We start from the raw sequence: 14174 nt of genomic DNA on the forward strand, positions 1-14174 counted from the left end.
AAGAGGACAACTTGGGTAGTAAAGGGAACAACCAACTGTGTAAAAAAAGCTCTTATGTTCCAACTTCCAATCCTAGCATATCCAGTTTTGAGAAACTGGTGTGCAAGGATATTTATAGGTTACATAGGGACCTAAGAAATAAACACAACATATATTATGACTCTCAGACCAGCCTGTCACATTTAGAAAGAGAATGTTTAAATAAAGTGATACAAAACAAGGAGGTTCGTATTATGAAACCTGACAAGGGTGGAGGGATAGTTTTATTTCACACTGATGTTTACAACTCTAGTATTTATGATATATTACATCAGACAGATACTTATGAAAGTATTTCTATTAATCAGATCAATATAGGTCATAGACGTATCGATCTGGCTATTGAAGAATACTTAATAGATAATAGGATTACTAATGAGACATATATGTTTTTGAAAAATGACTATCCGGTGTTGGCCAAAATTGTTGGGATTCCAAAGATACACAAATCTATAGACAAACCTCCATTTAGACCCATCATCTCTGGGTCTAAGTCTAAAACATTCAATGTTGGTAGATGGATAGATGATCAGCTCAAGCACATCTATGGGGCCATCCCACATATTATGAAAGATTCCTGGAGTTTTTTGGGGAAGTTAACTAAAGAAAACTGGAGAACTGATCTTACCCTCTTAACTATAGACGTAGTGGATCTATTCTCAAGTATACCTAAAGATGTTGGCCTGGAATATTTTTAAAACAGCTTGAGGAAATATTCTGGATTAAGCTGGGACAAGGTCTCTTTACTATGTGACATGATGGGATTGGTCCTGGAGCATAATTACATTGTATTCCAAGGAGAGTTCTTCAGACAAATCAAGGGGGTTGCCATGGGAGCATCTTGTGCTCCCATTTTTGCAAACCTTGTGATGTTGGAATGGGAGGATGAAGTACTATTTAATAGCAATTTCTATACTGATATAAAATTTTATGCAAGATATTTGGACGATATCTTTATTTTATGGCAGGCATCTCTAGAGAGGTTGCAAGAATTTATGTCATTCCTTAATAATTCTTCTCAATTCTTAAAATTCACTTACAACACCAGTGTAGTAAACATCCCCTATTTGGACGTTTTGGTTGGACTGGATCATAATGGCTTTACTTCCAAGATTTATCGGAAGCCAACCTTTTCCAATGATTATTTACATTTTTCCAGTAACCATCCACCACACATTTTTAAAAATATAGTTAAGGGGCAGTGTATTCGAGCGGCCAGGATGTCTTCGACTGAATCTGTTATGAGGTTATAACTTGACGTTATTAAAAACTTATTCCTTAACCGTGGATATCCGGAAAGCATGCTTAAAGATGTTACATGCTACGTACAGAAGGAATGGGGAAAGAAATATCCACCATTATTGGGTAATTATGTAGTTAGTATGAAAGTAGAAGGAAATGAACAAAAATTGTTTGGTCGGGCATGTATACTAACATACACCCCACACACTAATCTCATCCAGGACATCCTGTGCCAACACTGGGATATTATTACAGCCTCTAATTTGGACCAAATTGTGGGACGTATACCCAAATTTGTATATAAGACAGGTACAAATCTTAAAAGAATTTTGGAGAAGGCTAGTAATAACATTGACAAATTAGACATATATAAAGGTACTAGAAAATGTGGAAGATGTAAACAGTGCAGCCATATTAATGAGGATAGATACATTCGACTTGAAGACACAAACCATACTTGTATTAAGACTAGAACAGGGAACTGTAATACTAGTCAGGTGATCTATTTAGCCTCCTGCACATCCTGCCCGGCGTACTATATTGGCAAAACAGAAATATTTTTAAAAAAACGTATTTATGAACACTTATATCGTATTCAGAAAAAAGATTGCAAAAATGCTCTATATAGACATATTAATGATCATGGGGGAGAGCATCATTTTCGTTTTGCCATTATAGACCAAGTAAAGAGCACTTTATTTGGAGGGAATTGGAAGATGCAGTTAGCTGCCTTGGAGAGCAGGTGGCAGATTATATTAGATGCTACTAGACCACCTGGACTGAATGAGTTTATTAGCATTAAACCTTTTTTGATACTCTCCCAGTAAGTATTGATCCATTTGTATTTACATTTTTCTTTACACAACTTATTTATTTATAGGTTAGATTTATATTGAACTTGCTCTTTTAGTGGGCTTAGACATATTCTCTTTAGTTCACCTGTTTCAGAATAATGCAGTTTTTTGGTTATTGTGAAGTGTTTTACCTTAGATCAGATAGGATTTTTTTATATATTTTTTACATATTTTTTTTACATATTTTTTACATATTTTTTATGTACACATCTTTTATGTACCCACCTTTGTGACTTATTAAGTAGGTACATAGTTTTTTCACCGACTTATATATGTATTTTACCTTGTGACTTTGATTCAGTCATTAAGTGAGAAGTACACCTTTAAAAAGTTTTGGCGGACTTTTTCATTGAATGACTCACTTTGACTATATATATCAGTGTGTGAGGATTTTCAAACTGTTCTGAAGAAGACTGGGTTTTACCAGTTGAAAGCGCTAAACTGTATATTTGTGGAATAAAGGATTGACTTTTACTCTCTCGTGTACGAGCTTATTCTCAGCAGGTGTCTACTGATCCGCATCTTTTTTATTTCTTATAGAAATGTTTGATATATTTCTTATATATAAATAGAGTTTGGCATAATGGGTACAGTATCTACTTCACAGGTGCAAGATACAGTGTGTTTTTCTCACCTTTGAGCAGAAGTTGGCTAGGCTTAAAATGGTCCAGAAGAGCTTAAAATGTTTAAAAATAAATGTAAACAGTTCTTACCTTATCTACATAGCAGGTCTCAGGAAAGGGTGCCTGTAAGGTTCATCAAGCCTTCAAGAAAATTGTACCATACTAGGGGAAAAAATCTGACCCTCTCAATCAGAAATATATAGAAATATTAGAAAGAAATCACAATTTAAATAAATCTCAGTTCCAAAAGGAAAGAACTGCCCAGTCAAACCTCATAGTGGAACCTGAATTTGAAAGACATTTACATGAACACAGTAAAAACATTTCAGACAAACTTCCCTACCAACCTTGCACCTATTTAGTACACCTGACACCAAAACCTTTCGTATTATGTCAAAAATGAAATAAAACAACTTCCTGTTTGTGAAGGCTCCACTTATTCCACATATACTAAGTCTATACTTGAACTGTATCCTAAAGTAATCCTAGATCCTCTCTTGAATTGTGAAGACTTGCATGATGTTGACTGACACTTGATGACTGGACCCAAGCACCAAAAACATAGCCACAATTCGTGATGTGTATTACTACAGGCCATGAATGTTAGTGTTCCATTACTGACACCCCCACCCCCAAATTAGTCCCTATACCCATCAGATCTCGACATGTATAACTGAATTAAAAGGTTAAAAAAAAAAAAACTCCTATAAAAATATTAGTAGTAGTAGTAATAAACCTAGATAATAAGAAAACTATATCAAGATCTTAACATTGCCCTATCTCACCATTGCTTCTCAGTAATGAAACACCAGATTGACCAGAGTAGCATACAATAATTCCTCTAAAAAACATACCCCTACGAATTAAAGGAAAAAGAAGTTAAACGATCTCCCCTGATGAATCATCATGAGGAATTCCAGACTATGAGGTGACTTTAAATTAAAAAAAAAAATGTAAAATATATGCGGGATTTGGTATCATTTACTATAGAAATGGGGAACACATTATTTGTCACAAAACTTGTTCTTGCTAGGAGACCCAATGTATGAATATGTATAGATTGAAATCTGTGTATAAAAGCATTTTCAAACATACTTCTTTCTAAACATTGTATACAAATCCCTCCTACAGTGTTACAATGCAACGGCTTATAGATGCACGGTGATAAATAGGATTTAAACACACTCAAGCCAAAAAGACAGACTCCACTACCTATAAATACTTTAACTTAATAAGTATCGTCTGTGTACCTAAACTGCGGTGTTCATTATGTTGATCACTGCTGCAGCAGGCTTAGCTATATGGCGTTATATCCTGCCAAGAATATAAAAGCTAGCCATCTTCCAGAGCTTCAGGTTACCAATCATGCACCCAAACTGTCAGCTTAAGCTGAGCTGATCAAAACATAAGTTTATGTCCCAAGTACTTCTGAAGCTTTCGAGGATTGGTTGATGGCTTGTGTTGCTCTTTTACTGGGCAGATGAGTTCCCTTTGGGGAAAAAGATTCCATTCAATAATTTTTGGTTATTATTAATACTTTCCTTTTCAGGAAAGTTATTTTAAAGCTAGGTATCTGTTTTATCAAACTGTCACAAGATTGTACTGTACTATTAAATGGGATTGATCTTTTTTCCTGTCAGTTTAAAAGTTGTTTAAAGTAACTGTAAGCCATTTTTTCCTATGGAGAGATGTGTTTATTTTACTCTCTGGGACTGCCAAAAAGTTTCAAAGTGTTTTTTTTTTACTGTGTCTATGAAAAAAGTGACATATAAAAACTTCTACTTTTTACCAATATGTGCTGCTTGTTTTCCATTGAAAGAGGCACCATTTTCGGCTTGACCATGGGAACAATCTGTGGTCCCATGGTTGGTTCTTTTTCCAATCAGAAAAACAAAAGGTTAAGCAAACAGCCTTTACCATTGCAGAAAGCTAGCAGTTTGCCCCAGCCACAGGTGGGTGACTGCTGTCACCATTAGTTGTACCTCAGATCACTCATCTTTTAACCCCAGATCCCTCTGGTTTAGCACCTATAGCCAATACGGACTGGGGCTGGGATTCCCTCAGTGGGCAAGGGAGAGCCACTGGTCCTGGGACCAGGAATAGTGAGGGCTTCCCTGTTTTGTCAGAATGTTATGCCCATTCCTGGGAATGATGCTGCCATTAATAACATTGTTGTAACCCGCTACTTCAGATTCGCAGGCCTCTACTGAGACCCATTCGGAGTCCGGTATGCCGTGAGATGCTTCTTCGACTGTGGAACCTGCAGATGTCTCTACCTTGGATGGGTCTGGAGCCGCTGTGCAGGCACCGGCTTCTGAGGGTGTATTCAGGCCTACTGACTTGCATATTAAACCGACGCCATCTTCTTCTTCAAGGCCTAAAACTCAATCCATGCCTAGAAAACCAACGCCCAAACCGCATGGTCAGGCCCCTATGCCTAAGGCTTCTGAGGGTGTATTCAGGCCTACTGACTTGCATATTAAACCAACGCCATCTTCTTCTTCAAGGCCTAAAACTCAATCCATGCCTAGAAAACCAGCACCCAAACCACATGGTCAGGCCCTTATGCCTAAAAAACAAATGATAAGAATGGCTGAAGACCTCATTACTCTAATCAGGGAAAGCCACCCTTCTCCCTCTGAGACCTAGAACTGATTTTCCTTCTGACTCTTCTGATCAGAATTCTGAAATTTCTTTTATCTCTGATGACCAGGAGTTGTCCTTATCTACTTCTGAGGATTCTGATGCAGAGGACTCCATTCCCTCTGCTTCCCCTCCAGAGGATTTCTCTTTTGGTGAAACTTTGCATACTCTTAGGGAGCATTGGATTACTCTGACTCCAAAAAGAGGCTTAGGGAATTCTTACTCCTATCTTAACACAGGCCTTTAGCTATCCATCCTGTACTGGACATCTTGGGATTGGGTTTGGGAGGGTGGCCTAATGGTTAAGGTGTTTGCCTTGCAAACACAAGGTGCAGGGTTTGAGTCTCACAAGGGATAATTGGTTTGGCTTACAGTGGCTCGCAAGGGCAGTTAGCCTAGTACTAACCTGTGAATCTAGCCTGGTCCCTGACACTTTACCTCCGGCTCCCAGAAAACCTGACAGGTATTACAGAGTACCTGACTCTCACAAGTTCCAAGAATCCTACTGCGGATCCTGAGACCATTTCACAGGGACCCAAAGACATCAAGGCTACTACTGCCAAAAACCCTACTCCCTCTGATAGAGATTCCAGGGTCCTGGACAGATGGGGTAAGAAGGTGTATACACTTCTGCAACTTTGTCCATTAGGGCCTTAAACTGCCAGTTTCATATGTTAAAGTATCAGCAGCATATTATTGGATTGCTTAAACAGAAAATTATGCTGATTCCTGACTGTGTTGAAAATAAAGAATTACAGGATTTAATGCATTCTGCTGAACAAGTTGGAAAACATACTTTGCAATGTGGTGTTGATTCATTAGAGGCATCTTGCAGGGCTGCTGTCACTGGGTCTGTACTTAGAAGGCATGCTTGGCTTAAGGAGCAATCTTTGCCAGATCATGTTAAAGCTAAATCACTGGATGCTCCCTTAAACCAAGACCGCCTGTTTGGCAACAAAGCAGAAGTAGTACTTAAAAAGATGGAGGAAAAGCTAAATCTATGCAAACTGTTAAAGATTTTCTGCAAGTACAGCCTCCCAGATTTGGTAGGCACTGGCCTTCTAAGAATTGGTCCTTTCCTGCCTCTTCCAGGCCTTCTCAGTCCAAACCCAGAACCAGCAGACCAACTAGGCTTCAGTCCCAAGGTATTTACAGGCCTCAGCAGTGGGGGTTCCCACTTCCAAAGCTGGGAATAGTAAGACACCTACCTATGGTAAACTGTTGCAATGACTTAACTTTAAACCTTCCAAGCCCTGCTCAACTGACTGTTCCTTTAGGGGGAAAGATCACCCTGCATGCAAAAAACAGGGAATTCATTACCCAAGACAAATAGGTTTTAAATATAGTTTCCCAAGGATACAGATTCCACTTCCACTCCTTACCAACCCCAAACGGTTGGCCAGACTTACCCCCAAATCAGTGGGCAGAGGCTCAAAAGCAAGTTCTCTCTCTTCTAAGCATCAGGGCTATTCAACCTGTCCCAGAAGAGGAATGGGGACAAGGTTTCTACTCAAGACTTTTCCTGGTACCCAGAAAAGACAATTCCTAGCGTCCTATCCAGGACCTGTCTAACCTAAACACTTTTTTGGAAATCCCAAAACTCAAAATGCTAACTCTTAATCAGCTGCTTCCCATCCTAGGCAAAAATGCCTGGTTGGCAACACTGGATTTGAAGGAAGCCTACCTGCACATCCCAATAAGGGAATCTTGCAGAAGAATACCTATGCTTCAGAGCAGGCTGCATGCACCATCAGTTCTCTGCAGTGCCCTTTGGCTTATCTACTGCTCCCAGGGTATTCACAAAGTGCCTAGTTCCAGTAATTGCATTTTGCAGGCAAAGAAATATTCAAATATACCCATACCTGGACGCTTGTCTAATTCTGGCAGAAAGCCAGGACAAACAATTAAATCATCTGGCATTTGTAAAGAAATTACTGACTTTTCTGGGATACACCATAAACAAAAAGAAATCACATCTAGTACCCTGCCAACAAATTGTATTACTGGGAGCAAGCTTGAATGCAACTTCCCAGATGGCCTACCTCACACCAGAGAAACAAGTTCATTTGACAGCCTACTTCAAACTACTGGCCACAAAGACCCAGCTATCTGCAAGGAAAATACTGCAAGCCCTGGGGTTCATGGCCTCTTGCATTCTACTAATTCCATATGCAAGCCTGCATATGAGGAAACTACAATGGTATCTAAAAAGCCTATGGTGTCAACATTCTCAGGACTTAGAATCAATGATTCCTATCACACCTTGTCTAAAGACAGAGTTCCTTTGGTGGGCAGAGGCCTGCCACCAACACAAGGGACTGCCATTCACTCTATCCCCTGCCACCCAAACCCTAACAACAGATGCATCAGACTATGGATGGGGGGCTCACTTGGCAGGGCAGTGCATTCAGGGCAAATGGAACCCAAGTCAAATGCACCTGCATATCAGTCAAAAATAAATGTTAGCTGTGCAGAATGCTCTGATTGCCTTCAAGGACCACATTCTTCCAGGACAATTATTGGTGAAGACTGGCAAACACCACTGTTATGTGGTACATAAGCAAGGAGGGGGGAACCCACTCATACCCTGTCTACAGATTAGCCATGTCTCTGTGGAACACAGCCTTGAGCTACCAAGTGCACCTACAAGCTCAATTCCTGCCAGGCAAGCTAAATACACTGGCAGATGACCTAAGCAGAAATCTCATAGACCCACATGAGTGGAAATTGGAACCAAAGATATTCAACATTTTGAGAAACAAATGGGGGAGCCCAGTGATAGACCTGTTTGCCTCCCCTCAGAACTACCAATTGGACAAATTCTGAACAAGGACTCCCCACAGACAAGCTTGGAAAGTGGGGTGCAAGGGTGGGTTGAATGTACTAATTTTTCTACAACCAAACATAATCGTGTCCTTACATTCATTGTCAAAATATAGTCTGAAGTTTAATTTTAATTTCCTTACATACAATTTCAGTTCAAGCAATGAACTTTCCACTCTAGGTTTTTTTGTTAGCACAAAGTTTAGGCCTTTCTGAAATAAATTAGCCCATTGTTCATTAATGTCCACTTTGCCAAAATTGTAAATCTTGAAATCACCATGCTCATTAATGACAATGTTGCACACGTTGCTAGTACTTTCCATTACCATCTGTTCGTTGCCCCCTCCTCCACCCCCTGTAGGGCCTGCCCATGTTGAGGTATGGGTCTGAAAAATTCCTATTGTTCATTCTCCCCTGGTTGTAATACTGTTGTTGCTGAGTCTGGAGGTGCTCTGACCTCCTCAGGGGGGCTCCTAAAGGGGCCGCTTGCTCACCAGACTCACTAGCATTCTCGTCATTAACTTCAGGATCAGCTGTAATGTAATTATCAACTTCCCTGTCTTGCGACCTGTGTACATTACTGTTTGGTAAGGGGTAAGCTTTTCCTTCCTCATAATCGATTTTGTCTCTTTCTAACTTCTTGCCTTTTTTGTTTTTTATCCCTGCCATAACCTTGCCAACATTCACAAACACTGCATTGTATTCATTGATTTTTGAATGAAGTAAGTCATTATGCAAACATTCATTTGCAGCATCAACTTTCACTTTGTGTTTGTACTCTTGTCATTGTTCCTAATTAAAACTTCAAGAAGCTCTCAGCCATGTCGGTTAAACATGGCTATCAGTCCGTTGTGCAAATCAGAACCAAAAATAGTACCTGTAGGAAACTTCCATGTTTGTAAACCCTTAGGCACTTGTTGCCTACGCAAGCAGTTCTCCATTTGTAGTTTGCTTGCCTAAGTACCTCATATTCAAAACTTTTCAGTTCTTCGTCCAGAGTACCAGGGTTTAGTCTAGCATTGGAACCCATCTCTAATCCATTCCGATAAAGAAAATACAGTTTGTGCATCCGGTCCATTGTAAGCTACATTGTTGTTGCCACCACCTTCAAGTTCCTGACCATTGGTTGAGTTAATAGGATGTGATGATAAGGAAAAGTTGTCCATCTTGCCTTCCTTCTTGTTGGGTTCGGAGCCGATCTCTGCTCCGACTCGGCCACTTCTAAAGCTCAAACACTCCTTACTGGCTTGAGGCTAACTCCTTATCCCAGCATGCATAGCGGTAGCTACCCAGATCTTCTGCTGGGTCACGCTAAGTAGTCTATTTTTCTGTCAAAATTGCTGTTTGTTCAGGGTTAATTTGCATTATTAGAGTTTAACTGTCTTATCACCTATACTTGTTACAGTTGTTGTTTGTGTTCATAGGCCGTCATTTCTTCTCTGGCCCGTTTTTCTTCAGGGTTGTTATCTTTCCCTTTTTCCCTCCTTGCTTCTTAGGGAGAAGCCATTTGTTAGAGGCTTTCTCCCTGTGGGAGCAGTAGCTGTTTAATTTAGAGGCTTACCCCTCCTTATCTTTTTTCCTTCTGTCAAAAAAAAAAAAAGCTATTTACTTTATTATGCTTCACTCTGTTTGTGTAATTTTTAGTTGCTGCTGCCACCACCATGTCATCCACTGCTAGACCTTTCGACCAATGGGGCTGATCCTCCAGTGCTGAGAGAATTTTGTCTGGTCTACGGGGAATTGGCTCTAAGGTGTCAGGAGCTTTCCCACGCACACTGCATTATGAGTTTAGGTAGCTCATCTGCAAGCAAGTCACCCAAGAGGTAGAGGGCCGGACACGGAAAGCCTGCAAGAATACAGATTCCTCTGAGGATGGGTTTGAAGACTTCCAATCACCCCTCTGTTTCAGAATGTCCAGGCTGTTTCCAAAGGAGACATCTTCAGGGGGTGATCGTGGGGACCCTTTCCCTTCATTGAAATCTCTATCATCAGTGACCGATTCTTCTGGAGAAGAGAGGGGACCCTGCACTAGGGTATTCTGCTGCTCTTATGCCCACTGTCCCAAGGTAGATTGTGACAGCTGTGAACCAGAGGATGCATAAATGTTACACTCCGGGGATGGTGCCAACTGTGATCCTGCTGAAGGTAGGACTTTCTTCATAATCTGGAAGGCAGGCCCACCCGAAGAGGGATGGGAGCCCAGAACCGAGACAGCCTCAGAACTGGGGTTACACCCCGCTCCGCCAAGCCACCACCCAGAGTTAGAGCCGCGAGAGGACTTGTAACTGCCAGGGCAACCGGAACTGTAGACACACACACACACACACACACACACACACATATATATATATATATATATATATATATATATATATATATATATATATAAACAATATTTTTCACTACAGTGAGCTTTATATCCATTGTCATCACCCACTGACCCTGATGAAATTGTACATATGCAAGTGGACAGGTTTAACTCAAAATTTTCTCCTTCCAGTTTCCCCACGTACCATCTAGTCAGCAACACAACCTGTCATTACCTCTAAACAAGTGCTATAAGCCCTCTCCAAAATTAAGACTCTGCTCTTTGGGTCTGTACAACATACCAGGTTGTTTATTTGTCTTTATGAAACACTAGCTCATTAACTTTTTCTCAGATTTATTTAATCTTAGCCTTTCCATGGGTTGTAAATGGCAAAAGGCCTAAGCCCTTCCATGACAAATAAATGAAGGCAAAGAACTATAACTTTCAGAATAATAAAGTAAACACAACCCAAAAATTTTTGGATATCCATTAAAGAAGTTTTACATAATGGCCAAAAATTCAACCCAAACCCCTGACCACTTGAAATGGCAGTACAGTCCAAATCTTATTTTGTAGATAATATAGTATCTCTAACCAAGGATTCCTCAAAGTCTAATCCCAACCCTACCACATATCACCACATCCTCTTTCACCTTTAAACCTGTGCCCACATCCTATGTAAAACTGCTCAAACTTAAACCGTGCTCATCTTCAGCTGATGACCTTCCAAGTAAGTACCTAAAAATTGCAGGCAGTAGCATTGCATTTCCTGTTTCAATCCATATATATAGGTCAGTCCAGGAATCCTACTTTCCCTATCTCTGGAAAAAGTCACACATTATCCCTCTGCACAAAGGAGGAAATTCAGCAGGCATTAATAACTGTAGACTTATAGCAATCTTATCTCCCCTTAACAAAATACTTGAAAAATGTATTCAAAAACAATTGCTAGACTATCTCATACAGGAAGAACTACTATCCCCTGCACAACGTGGGTTCCATCCTTCCTATGTACTAGCCCTGCCCTTCTAACCTAGACAGATACTGTCAAAGCTAGAGATAACAGCAGACTAGTCTCTTCCTTATTTCTAGACTTGTCTAAAGCCTTCAACACAGTTTGTCACAGCAAACTTCTACTGTAGATGTCCTCAGTAGGTCTCTCTCAGCCTACCCTTCTGTGGTTCAAAAGCTACCTTTCCACTAGGCATCAGTCAGTAAAATGGCACTCCACGCTCTCCTGACCTCCCAGACACCACTGGTGTACCACAATGCTCAATCCTTGGTGCCCTCCTCTTTAACAATTTCACCAACACCCTCTATACAGCCACACAACAGGCCACTCTAATACAATACGCAGATGATTCCACTCTCATTGGCCCATCTGACAACATGGTGCACCTCCAAAAAATAACTCGGGAAGCTTTATCAGCCATTGAAACATGGCTTTGTAACTAAGAACTCATGCACAACCCAAAAACGACCAGAATAATGCTTTTTTCTCCAAATCCCCCTCTCATGAAAAAACAAAAAAGAAAAACAAGAACAAATATAACAGCTGAAATCAATATTAGAGAAGCAAGACTACTGTGTGGGTGTGCACAAGTTAATATCACCATTAACCTTAATGAACACGTTATGCATATTAGTAATCCTCTGCTGTTGAAACAAGAAAGCATCTCAATTGAATACATTTGCTAATTGCAATGTTTGCTTAGTGAGACTGGGGTGAGGGCAGAGGATGTTTGTTGAAATGAGTGCAGTTACAATAGCAAGAAGTCAAGGTTGAACTGGGAAAGGAATAAGGTAAGAAGTGAGGAAAGGAAGTTGATGTCTCTAAAGAATAAACAGTAGTGAGATCGCATATGATGGGTAGGTGAAAGCGTAAGTATTGTCAGGGAGAGGCATAACTACACTTATTTACAAATACGAATGCCGTGGCTGTTGGAAAGCTGATCCATAGGTTTAGTGTCTGGAAGTAGTTAGTTGGGGTTGATGGTACACTTTCTTGTACAAGACTCATCACCAGTGGAACTCCACAGGGTTCTGTGATAGGGCCACTAGTCTTCAGCATCTACTTTACTGATGGCACAGCTGAGACTGTGAATCTCTGATTAGACTGTAGAGTAAAAATAATAAATGAAACGAAATGTAGTATTTTGCTCTTTGGCATGCAGAAGCATAACTACACATATCATATAAATGGCACCCCACTCAAAATAAGTACTGTCATTCGAGACTTGGGCACATTTGTGGTGCTCCCTTTGACTAGTACCTGTCCACACATTTCACCAAACTTGAAAAAAGCTAAGTGTTTCCTTAAAAAGAAAATCTTATGTGTGATCATCCTAAGATCCACAGGGTGATTAAAAGCCCTGCATTTTTACTCTGTGTCTTGCAAATCTTTGCTTTTCAATGTCTGTCTGGCCAGCAAGGCAGCAGATGATGTCCTATTTGATGTCTTGCATGTTCTTAAAACCAATAGCACAAGAAATACCAGCTTTGTACATTGCAACGTGAAAAGAACCTGTTGGTGTGAGTGATTTCCCTCATAGGGAATCCCCTACCTAAGGAATAAGCTTCCTTTACAAATCAGACAAAGCAGCTCCCTAAGACTGTCCAAAAATAACTTCATTGTGTTGATGAGACTACATGTAGTCATCCCTGATTTCACTCTACCCCTGACAACCCCCACCACCATTTCTTGTGGATAGAGACAGGAAGTTTTGGAAATTGCAGTGGCCAGGCAGAAACTGGTGAACTAATTGCCTAATGTCTGCATGTGAACCTGTAAACTTATAACCATGCTGCAGCAGCTCTTTAGGTATCACTCCTACATGCCAGTATAAAATGTGTGTGTGGTGCAGACATCTCCACAGTGAGACTGTGACAGATGCAGCTGCAGAGGTGTGGAAACAATCCATTTTGCTTGTGGTCTAATTTGCATAATTTTATGCTTACTGTAGTATTTATTTGCAGTTTGTTTTTTGCTTTAGAGCATGCTTGGGTTTCCAAATAAGAGTGTTCAGTTGATTCATTCAGTAGTTATGCAGTATGTTGTATTGATGTAACATCTGCGGGTCCCAAGTTTCACTATGAACTTCATCCTAGGTGGTACATCACGTCTGCCTGTGTGTACATATGTTGATTGCAGCTCTTTATCGACAGTGGATACACTTATGAGCAGAAGCCAGTGGCACATTCAGAGTTCATGTGGGATACACATTAATAAAACCAGAAACTTCATTGTGTTTTGTAGTACTAAAGCATAATGGATACCTGGATTCTCATTTGCACACTAAACACACAATTATGTGATCTAAAGCTGCAAACTCAGTGAAGATTTTGTTGCATGCTCGACATTTTAAATACTATCGTAATATCCTCATGGCATTGTATGTAAACAGCAGTTTCTGTACAAGCAAGACACCAATAGTATGATCTAGAGTCTTAATCACAAAACCCTAGACTGAGAATTGAACAAATTCTGCAACAAAAACTCTGCTTTTTAGGAAATGTCTAGCAGATGCCTTGTCCATTTAGAACATCTAAAGTCTGACTTGCAACTTGTTGCTGTTTTAAGGAGTGGTATATACTGTCTGTTTAGAAATCAGTTAAAAAATAACTTTGTCAGAACTGCATCTA

At 40.1% G+C, this 14174-nt stretch overlaps 1 protein-coding gene across 3 annotated transcripts in view; it reads left to right on the plus strand.

Annotated features, from left to right (window-relative positions):
- Positions 1-14174, plus strand: part of TRIM44 (tripartite motif containing 44) — a 1245326-nt gene that overhangs the window by 782795 nt on the left and 448357 nt on the right. The gene's annotated exons all lie outside the window — the stretch shown is intronic.

Source organism: Protopterus annectens, chromosome 9.part0 (genome assembly GCF_019279795.1).
Source record: "Protopterus annectens isolate FY-2018-M chromosome 9.part0, PAN1.0, whole genome shotgun sequence".
In the NCBI taxonomy this organism is placed as follows: Eukaryota; Metazoa; Chordata; order Ceratodontiformes; family Protopteridae; genus Protopterus; species Protopterus annectens.